We start from the raw sequence: 11276 nt of genomic DNA, 5'->3' as shown, positions 1-11276 counted from the left end.
GGTCACTGTCTAAACAGAAGAATCCTTGAGGGACAGCCTTGGATGTGGTCAAAGGAATGGACAAGTGATTTGCAGGGTAACAGGTGAGGAGGGAAAAGCCCCAGACCCCCTGGAGCATGTTAGAAGCGGCAGTAGCATCCTAGATTAGTGAATGAAGGTCAAGCAGCAGTGCTGTCAGGCCCAGAAGAAAGGGAGGGCCTTCCCATTGTTGGCTCCAGCCAACCCTCCCCTTCACATGCCCACCCTTCACATGCCCAGCCTTCACATGCCCACCCTTCACATGCCCACGTAGAGCCACAGACATCAATACGACTTCTTTGAACAGTCTCCTTTTCACATCTCTCTACCTTTGCCCATGTTGTTGTCAGCATACCCTTCCCTTCTCCATTCTTTTTTTTTTTTTTAATTTTTATTGAAAAAATATGGAACGCTTCATGAATTTGCATGTCATCCTTGCACAGGGGCGATGCTAATCTCTGTATCGTTCCAACTTTATATATGTGCTGCCGAAGTAAGCACCCTTCTCCGTTCTTCACCTAGCCATTTTTAGTCCTTCAATATCTAGCTCCAAGGAGCTCCATGGAGACTTTTCCTGACTCATTTAGGCAGTGGTAAGTCTTCCTCTGGCTCTCACAGTTACATTATGGGGTAATATAGTTCTCTGCTGAGTGTGTCCCCTGTAAGGTCCTGAATAGCAGAGGCCCTGTTCTCAGCTCCTAAAAAATTGCCCAGCAGAATGCAAGGTGCTTAACACCCTTCTGTTGGGTAAGTGAGTAAATGACTGAAGGATAGGTAGCCCTGCATAGAAGGGGAGGTGGTATTATCCCTATTTTTCAGAGCTAGATGGTCAGCTCAGGGGTTCTGTCTTGTTCAGCTTCCTGTTGGCAGCACCCAGCATGGTGCTCAGCGAGAGAAACTGCTCCGTGAATATTTGCTAAGCGTATAGGAGGCAATCGAAAGGCGATAGACTTCGGCACAAATTCCCCTCATCCCAAATCCCCAGCCCCAGAGAAATAAACCGAGTAAGCGTACTGCTAGGACAAGTGTCAGTGTCCACTGGTGTTTACAAAATAACACTGTGTATCTTAGCAAAACCATGGGGAGGGCAGGCAATGCACATCAGGTCTAAGATCAAGGTGAGATTTGTTGGGGGTGGTGGAGGGAAGGGATGGGAGAGAGGGATGCGGAGCCTGGGAGGCCCAGGTGTGGGAATTCAGGGGAAGGAGGAGGAGACGGTGATGAAAGCATCTAGAGCAGCCTTGAAAGGGAGGTCACAAGAGAAATGGAGAGTCAAGAGGGAGTGGTTTGTGGGGAGGAAGGTGATCAGCTGTGAGATAAGCTGCACGAAAGGCAAGGAAATGCTTTCAGGGTGAGAGAAGATGGTAGAAAACTGGGAGGTGGGGGGATTGGACCAAGAAGGTCTGCAAGGAATCCGGGGGTGAGGCCCAGCTGTTTCCTTGCCCACAAGCACCCCAGGTGGTGCGAAAACGCACCAAGGTTTGAAATCTGCTGCTAACGGTTAAAGAACCGGTACTCTACACTTACTCAGCTGCCTGGGTTGGGGGGAGGGGATAGCCTGCCTCTGCCATTTATTATGTGTGTGGCCTTGGGATAACTCTAAATCTCCATTTCCTTTTATGTCAAATGGAGATGATAAAGGTACCTACCTCTTAGAGGGGTTGTGAGAATTCAATAAGTTGATACCGATGAGCAGTACCTGAGCCTAGTAAATGCTCAATAAATATCAACAGTAGTAATTATCTATAATATATAATTGGACATTTCACTAGCTGATTCCATGTTTTTCTGCATCCCTCCACCCAAGGGAGGGAAATGCTAAAAGGACCTCTGGGCATTCCCTACTCCATAGGTAGCAGAAGGGGGAAGTTGGATGGGAGAGAATTAAACATCTCTTAGGCATTTTTCCCACTGGGGTATTCTGTCATATGCCCAGTCTCTTACGAAGTTGTTTTGTTCCCTAAGGGGGAGCACAGTAGTCAGCTATGTAGCCCTGGGGAAGTAACGTTCCCTCCAGAGCCTCTGTTTACCCATCTGTAAGTTGGAAGGATTGATTCTCTGATCTCTAGTAGCCTTTCCCATTCCATGAGGCTACTAATTCTAAATCCGTCAAGGGCTGAGAGGGGGCTGGGGAGACAGATGGGCAATGGAGGGTGCTGCAAAGACCAGGTTGGTTGATCGAGGACATCTTAGATCTGTGTGAGGTCAAGGAGCTGCCAAGGTCATGGTTTTCAGTCTCAGAGTCCCCGCGAGTCCCCAGGATGGCTGTATACCCTGCACTGGGAGAAGGACAGAGAGATGGCTGGCCCAGAGGGCAACTGCTCTGGTCACACAGCGTCCATGAAAGATCTACAGGGGAGCAGGGCAAGGAAAGGAAAACTGCAGGAGGACATCCACGCCTGTGGAGCCATTTGCCTCTCTGTAGCCCTGCGTTCCAGGATAGCCAGGTATGATTTGAATTAGGTGCTGTAGTGTTTTATCAGACCAGATGTCCCATCGTGTAAATCCCCTCAATAGCAACCCTTACGGGCTTAACAAAACTGCAAGAAAACCCCTGCACTCTTCTGCCTGAGCTCTCATGTTCATTTCGGTCATCTGTAATTTGAGAAAATATTTTTTTCAGTACCCAAAGGCTGTTTTCTATGCCTCAATCTCTGTCTCTCTTTCTCTCTGTCACTCTCACTCCCTCTCTCTCTCTCTGTCTTTCCCCAAAGACTTGTTTTTCTGTAAATCCTGCAGCTCGGCTCTGAATCACAGATCAAAGCACTGCTTCTTCATTCATCTTTTGAGGCCAAATTGCAATTTATAATGTCTGTGGTTTTCACTAATCTGCCTCTGTGTCATCTTACTTTAAATCAGCAGAAAGCAGCCCACAATAACACATGGCAGTGGCCGCACGGAAGAAGCAGAGTGTAATCTGAGCACGGCGTTATTGAGGCTCGGTACCCACAGGTAGAACTATCTGGGGCCTTTATTATATCCGACATTAATCTTGGTAAACAACTTGTTTTGATGAAAGTTGAAAGCCAGATGAAACAAGGAAAATTCACGGTTATCTGAAAACAAAACGTGATGCTTTCCTCCTCCCACTCCTTCCTGAACTTTCCAGAGACATCTAAGGCTTTGTCTCTTTGGACCAAATACAGGGAGTGCGGAAGTTGGGCTGTTTTCCTCAGAGAACATGAAGATAGAGAATTCCGGAACTTTGGGGGAATTGGACATTTGCAGAGCCGGGTCAGAGTCTAGGGCCTGGCAGGAATCCTGGAGAGTTATGGGTTTTGGGTTTTCCTCCTCAGAAGAAAACATTTCTGAAGACAGTTATTATGCCTGGTTGTTTAGCCTACTTGCTTGTCTCCTGGGAACAGGGCTGACACTAATTGTGCTCGCCGTCAGCTTTTTGGGTGAAACACTGTACCTTAGAGACTCCAGGGTCTAATGGGGTTATGACAGACCAACACCACCTGTACTAATGCAAAACGCTTGCCTGGATGGACGAAGGTTAAACACATCATTGAATAAAAACTTTATTTTGAAGCACATCAGTTTTCCACAAATGCTGGATTAAAATGATAGTATGAATAATCCTTATTCTTACTGAATTTCTCTAGGAGACTTAAGGAGCTCAGTTGTCACTTAGGCCAAGCAACGGAAGGTTGATGATTTGGCATCTCCAGTCCTGGGAGTACCTCAGGGTTTAATTTAGGCCCAACTCCCTCCAGGCTATTAGATCTGCCCTACTTTCCCAGAGACAGAAGCTAGTAAAGAGCTCCTTCTTTGATCTTCTCCTGGGGAATATACTAACCCCGGGAAAGCTGGCGGGGGGTGGGGGGTGGAAGGTAGCTGGGGGGAGATGAAAGGATCTGGTTAAAATTCCCAGGTTCAGACTTCTCTGACAAGGAGATGCACCATCAAAACACTTTAAGATGTGCTTCAATTTACAAAGCAATTTCAGATTAAAATGTCCTATATAAGGTAAGCTGGGTTGGGGACATTATCTTCATTTTATAGATGAAGAAATCAAATCCCTGAGAGATTAAAGCAATTATTTGCCCAGGATTACTCAGCTACTACATGGCAAGGGGAAATCTCCAAATCCAGTGTTTTTTCTTATTTAAGTCTGGTCACAGAGACCTATGAAGCTAATCACTGCGTGAGCACAGAGCTGGGTACTTGCAGGTAACACAGGTCATGCAAACCTCACTATCACGGAGCAAGGTAGGTGTTAGCATCTCCATTTTGCATCTGGGTAAACTGAGCCTTAGTGAGGTTAAGCCTGTTTCCCAATGTCACACAGCTGGTAAGTGGCAGAACTTGGATTCCAATACTAGTCTTCCAGTCCTAAATCCAGGGCTCTTGCTATGCCACCTCTCTGGGTATTGAAAAATCAACCTGGAAAGAAAGAAAAAGATCCCTTGGCTATCCTGAATTATCTGGATTGAAGGTCTGCAGTAGGAAACTGACGTAAAGTGAAGAGTTTACTTTTCTAGAGATATAAGATTGTAATGGCTAGTCTCTTGCCCTAATTATGTGCCGTGTAATTGTGTCCCTTCCTACTGAAGACAATGGTACTTTATGGAAGTGATATGTAAATGAGGGGGATGGTGATTTTATAATGCACTGGAAGTGGGTACTTGACTGTGGGTATTGTCTGACAGTCAGACAATAAATGGACGGGGGGCAGGGCAGTGGTGGGGAGCATATGGTGGACACAAAAGTCTGATATAAAAAAAGAAGATTTTGAGAGAAGACAGGTTGATTAAAAGCAAAGATTGGAGACACATTGAATGGTAAAAAGCATAGCAGTTGACAGAATCTAGAAGGGGAGTGGTTTTGAGAATCTAATGAAAGCAAGAGACTCTCTCTCTCTCTGAATAGCTTTATATGGGCACACCGCTGTTTTCTTAACCTAAATCCTGGGTTAAGCACCCTTGAACTAGAGCGAAGGCAAAGAGGACTTAAAAAATCATTTATTAAGCTCAGCTGGCCAGCCAGGCATTAGGAATTGAGACCTGTGTATGGGTAGATGTCATGGAAACCAGGAGAACAAGGAACTGTTATGGGGTCTGTAGTTTGGGGCTTGGAAAGGAGATTTGCATTTCTAACCCAGTCAGAAAGGACCTGAAGCCCCAAAAGCCAAGGCTGAGAGAGTCAGCCAGCCTGGGGGAAGCAGACTGGGGCAGAACTAGTTGCTGGGTGGACCCATGCCCGGTGGGAATTGGTGACTAGCCTGGGGACACTGTCAGTAAACATCATGTACTCTGCAATGTCCATTTTGTAGTCAAGTAAATTGTCTCTTAATGGCTTCCTGAGAGCATTCTGCTTACTGATTCACAGCAGCAGGAGGAACAGGGGGAGGGAGGGCACCGAGCCACCACCCCAACCTGACACCTCCAAAGACAGGAGCAGGTTGTACCAGTCCTCAGCAGGGGATGGAGGCTGAGGGCATGCTCAGACATCTGGTCCCTGGAGTCCAAAGTGGCCCTGCTGGGGGTGGTCCTGGTCAGTGTTGCCTAGGGGAAGTTATTGGGGTGTCAGATTTGAACTCCATATTTGTCAGCTAGAGTTCAAAGCAAATTAGAGGTTATGACTTTGCATCAGTATAAAGGTAAGTGGCTCTTTGCTTGTACACTGTTGGTGGGAATGTAAATTGGTCCAGCCACTGTATGGAGGTTTCTCAAAAAACTAAAAATAGAACTATCATACAACCCAGTAATTCCACTCTTGGGTATATATCCGAAAAGAACAAAAGCACTAATTCAAAAAGATAGATGCACCCCAATATTCATAGTGACATTATTAACAATTACCAAGATATGGAAGCTACCTAAATGTCCATCAACAGATGACTGGATAAAGATGTGGTATATATATATATATATATATATATATATATATATATATATATACACACAATGGAATACTATTCAGCCATAAAAAAATGAAATTTGGCCATTTGCAGCAACATAGATGGACTCGGAGAGCATTATGCTAAGTGAAATATGCCAGACAGAGAAAGACAAATACTGTATTATATCACTTATATGTGGAATCTAAAAAATACAACAAGCTAGTAAATACAACAAAAATGAAACAGTCTCACAGATATAAAGAACAAACTAAATACCGTATGCTAACACATATATATGGAATCTAAAAAAAAAAAAAAATGGTCAGAAGAACCTAGGGGTAAAGAAGGAATAAAGATGCAGACCTACTAGAGAATGGACTTGAGGATACGGGGAGGGGGAAGGGTAAGCTGGGACAAAGTGAGAGAGTGGCATGGACATATATACACTACCAAACGTAAAATAGCTAGCTAGTGGGAAGCAGCCACATAGCACAGGGAGATCAGCATGGTGCTTTGTGACCACCTAGAGGGGTGGGGTAGGGAGGGTGGGAGGGAGGGAGATGCAAGAGGGAATAGATATGGGGACATATGTATATGTATAACTGATTCACTTTGTTATAAAGCAGGAAGTAACACACCATTGTAAAGCAATTATATTCCAATAAAGATGTTAAAAAAAAAAAAAAAGAACAAACTAGTGGTTACCAGTGGGGGAGGGGAGCAATATAGGGACAGGGGAGAGGGAGGTACAAAATATTGAGTGTAAGATAAGCTGAAGGACAACACAGGGAACATAGCCAATATTTTGTAATAACTGGAAATAGAAAGTAACCTTTAAAAATTGTATACAAAATAAAAAATTAAAGCGAAAAAAAAAAGGTAAGTGGCTCTTTTAGAACACTCCACTCTTTGAAATTTGGGGGGTTTCTCACGAAGGTATCCTGTCCATCTGGTCCTGCAAAGGTCGGGAGCCAAGGAAGTGGATGTGTTAACTCTGAAGTAGGACTTACCTGAAATAGGAGTGAGATTGACTGGACTGTCCTACATTCTCTTCTTTAAAATAAAAAAAGCACCCAAGAAATGATTCATTCTTCCCCATGATATATCCTGGAGGGTATAACTGACAGGTTGATTTAGACAAAGGAAAGATATAAACAAAGGCTACTAAGCCAGAACCTTTTTTGCAAAAGCTAGGATCAGACCATACAGTCAAGATGTGTTCAACGACACTTAACATTCACTAAACATCCATCAAACCCCCCGCTTTGGTCAGATATTGTGCTTAGTACATGACGTGAGGGACAGACAGTCCCTTCCTTGTGTGGAGACAAAGTTGTTAACCGCTAGCATGAAGTAGGATCAAATAAATGGAAATCAAGGGTTTGGGGAGTGAAAGTAGAGTTACAATGAATTTTGACCCATGGCAATCAGAGACTGTCTTACCTGGCTATGATTTGATGTCAATTTGGGATATTTCCTCTAGGTTAGAAAGGAAATTCTGAAAGCCAGTGAATGGGCCCATGGTTCTGGAAAGTCAGAAGACTCATGGGGTCACTGAAGCTGGAATGAAGTTAGAGTGGGGGAGATCTAGGCTCCCGTTTTACACCCTCACAGAGAAGCTACATGGCGTTCAGGTAGGTCTTGAAGCATGATTAGCGTTTGGGATTTCTCAACCTCAACACTATTGACTTTGGGGGCCAGTTAATTTTTTGTTGAGGAGACTGTCCTTTGCATTTTAGCAGCATCCCTGGCCCCCACACAGTATGTTCCAGTAGCATTCTCTATCCCAGTTGTGACAACCAAAACTGTCTCCGGATGTTGCCAGATGTCCCCTTGGTGGCAAAGTTGCCCCCAGCTGAGAACCACAAGCTGGAGGTGAGGGAAAAGCATGTGTCAGACAATAAGATCCCTTTGAATGAATGGACAGAGGCATGACTCTGCCTGGGTAGGTCAGGAATAGTGGCCACAGGGTACGGTAAGGAGAAGGATGTAGTGATGGAAGAGGCTAGAAGAATAGTTTAGAGCCAAGTTGAAATCCTTGCTAATAGCATCGCTAATGATTTGGACATGATTTTGCAGGTAATCGGGAGAGCATGAGGTTTGGTAGGAGGAGAGTGAGGGGAAGAGGAATCTGACAGGAGTATAGAGATGGGAATAGACCAGTGGGAGAGTGAGGGCAGAAGATCAGCGGCTGCTCCAGCCCAGGTGGGAGGTAAAAAGGGTCTGAACTTAGGGAGAGTGGAGAGGAGAAGCAGGTGTAAGAGACATTATTCAGGGAGATTGGAAACTTGGTGACAACTAGGATGTGGTGGGTAAGAGCCAGAGAGGAATCAGATGGGTGAGAGGGAAATTTGGGGGTAAAGAGCAGAGCATTGGCTTAGATAAGGAGATTTGGAAGAGGAAGAGGAGCAGATCTGACCTGCGAAAATGAATTCTTAAGCCCTACTCCTGTCTGTGCCTCCATGTGGACACATTGTAGTTACTCAATAAATTCTTTTTTTTTTTTTTTTAACGGATCTTGAATTACCAGTTAACAGCTCAGGTAGAACAAGTCATCTGTCTGTTCAGTAGGGCAAAGACAAAGGCTAGACTACTACTACTACTACTAGTTATAATAATAATAACAACAGTAATAATAACTGCCATTTATTTAGCAATTACTATGTGCCAGGCACTGCTCCAAAGTTTTGCACACTATCTCCTTTGGCATTTGAATAATCCTATGAGGTAGATACTACTTTTTCCCCCACTTTAGAGATGATTTCATTCATCAGTATTTATTAAGTGACTACTATGTGTCAGGCACTGTTTTAGGAACCTAGGATAGATCAGTGAATAAAACAGAGCAAAAGAAAAACCCTGCCATTGGGAATTTGCCTTTTAGTGAGGAAACTGAAATGGAGACATTAGAACTTAGTAAGAGGAGGTGCCTGACTGTTCACATGGCTGGTGAGTGCTGGAGTGAGGCCCACACAAACCCCTGAGTAGATACTCATGGAAAACTCCCTTGCAAGGCAGGCACAGGAGAAGGAAACATTGCCCGGGGCTAGCATGTGAGAATTCTAAAGCCCAGAACTTGGATATGAGGACAGAGGGTACAGCTTCCTGAGTGACAGGATTATTGAATTATCGAGAATGCATGTAATTTCTGTGAGCTTCCATGACTGGGGATGTACTGGCATTGTACTCGCAATGCTGCACAGTTCTGATCAGGCAGGAATCTCATTCGTGGTTAATTGCCAAGACCTCTAATTTCAGTCAAGAGCCTGTAAGAAATAAGGGGATCAGTGGAGAGCCATGTCCATCCACCTTCAACCTTACCTAGTTTATACATTTTGCACAATTTATTATCTGCCCTGGGAACAAACCAAAATAATATCAACTAAACTAAGTCCATCATACTTGCCCAATCTCTACCTCAGACCAGACTCTGCTCTGGTCTAGCTCATTGGCTTAAGGTCTTCTGACCATATCCCTCCCCCAACTCAGCTGAGAAGGATAGAGCTGTTTTCACACATTTGGGCAGAAACTTCATCTTTTCTCACGGGGAGCAGGGGTAAATGAGCTTTTTATCTCACTCTCCTGTTGGGCAGGAGGAGAGACCACTTTGCACTTTGCACTGGGTGGACCTTGGGAACCGGGCCTACATAGGTCTGAGGGTTTCACCTGTGACATAAAAATCCCAACCAGCTTCTTCTAGAGCCATAGTCTCAGTTCACACTGGTTGGTGGTGTCCACTACCCAACTCTGGGGAGAAAAGCCAAATCGATTGGACATAGAATGCACAAGACCTGGCCCTGGGGCCCTGTATATTTAACTTAGTCAGGAAGCTTTTGGCCATAGTACATATAAAACCAAAGTGAAACAATGATAAAATGTTTGCTCACACAGTAAGAAGGCTGGCATGGGCTGCAGTTATAGTATGACCCCAGGATGCTCATCAAAGACCTAGGATGTTTCCTTCTCTCCATTCTGCCACCTTGGTGTTGGCTTTATCCTCAGACTGGTGATAAAATGGCTGCTGCAGTCCCAGCCATTACTCTTGCACCGGTAATAACCAGAGGAAGAACGAATTTCCTGTTTTTTTTTTTTTTCCTTTCTTTTTTTTTAGAACAAGGAAACTTTCCCAGAAGCTTCCTAGCAGATTTCACCCTTACACTTAATTGGTCAGAATTGGGTCACATGCCCATTCCTAAATAAAGCCTTGCCTGATGGAATAGGTCCACCACGGTTGGCTTATAGACAAACCAGAGTCACCATCTGGAGCTGGGATTGCCATCAGCTTCCCCTGAAAACCACGGCTGTTTGAAAGAGGGTGGATGCCTGAACCCAAACTCATTTCTGTTTGGAAGGAGGAAGAGAAGCAGGCGATAATCTTGCATGGGCAACCAAGAATGTTCACGTCAATGGCTCACCATCTAGCTCCCACGGGGTCAGCATTATCTGTACCACTAGAGAAGGGAAGCAACTCACCTTTCTATTTCCCCTTACTCAGCCCTACCCTGAGGCCCGCACATCTGATGCATTTGGACCATGCTAGCTGGAGGCCTGCTTCTTTTTTTTTTTTTTGCTAATTATCATCTAACTTTGTACTTAGGAAAGGCCATTCTTCCAACATGCTCTAGGCACTTTTACAGACTTGATGACCTCTGCCCAGAGGATTATTATCTTCCATTTATGGAGGTGGTGTGAGGGTCATGAGGCAGCCCCAAAGGCCCAATTGGGAGGCAGAGCACAGTCTCCTCCTGGGTCCTCCGACAGGGGTGACAGGCCTGGAAGGGCTGAGACTCCCTCCAGAGGACTTTGCGTGCAGATGTGCAGTCCATGAACAAAGGCTTCCTTTGTGATAACTGGAGTTTCTGGAAAAAGTTAGTTCCTCAGCAATCTTGGAGAGGTGCTCAGTGATTACACAGAGCAGAGTGGATTAGAAAGGCTGAGATCAGTATTTGTTTATCTTGGCCTCATTCTAGTTTATATCCTTACCTTTGGGTAAAACCATAGGTGGGCCATTGGATTCTTCCAAGAAACATCCAGTCCCTTCGCTATGCTGGCCACCATGCTGGGTGTTGGATATACAGCCATGAACAAGACACCATTCCTGACCTCAAAGAGCTCAGATAGTGGGGGAGAAAAGTCCAAGAACAGGCAATTACAAGACAGTGGGATCAGTGCTTTAGTCCTCCCTCAGCTGGGTGGGTGCTGGGCTTCCAGCAAGAGCTGCTGTTTAAGCTGAGACTTTAGGGATCAAGAATCAAATATTGCCTGTTTCCAAGAAAGACCATGTCTTAACTCAAATTTCTTCAACTTTGAGGAGCATTGATTCCACAGAATGATAATTTTAAATCACTTGGGAAAAGAAGCATAGATAAATTTGGGAAATTATAGATTAAGCAATCTGCAAGACGCTACA

General features: G+C 44.8%; 1 non-coding gene across 1 annotated transcript; it reads right to left on the bottom strand.

The window, feature by feature from the left end:
- Positions 1-416: 416 nt before the first annotated feature.
- LOC133100214 (U6 spliceosomal RNA) lies at positions 417-519 on the bottom strand. The gene has a single exon (XR_009702452.1). It is a non-coding gene; the product is annotated as a U6 spliceosomal RNA (small nuclear RNA).
- Positions 520-11276: the final 10757 nt, after the last annotated feature.

The sequence above is a fragment of the Eubalaena glacialis genome, chromosome 10 (genome assembly GCF_028564815.1).
Source record: "Eubalaena glacialis isolate mEubGla1 chromosome 10, mEubGla1.1.hap2.+ XY, whole genome shotgun sequence".
NCBI classification, from domain to species: Eukaryota; Metazoa; Chordata; class Mammalia; order Artiodactyla; family Balaenidae; genus Eubalaena; species Eubalaena glacialis.
Note: the sequence above shows the minus strand (reverse complement) of the source record. Positions and strands in the feature narration are given on the sequence as shown.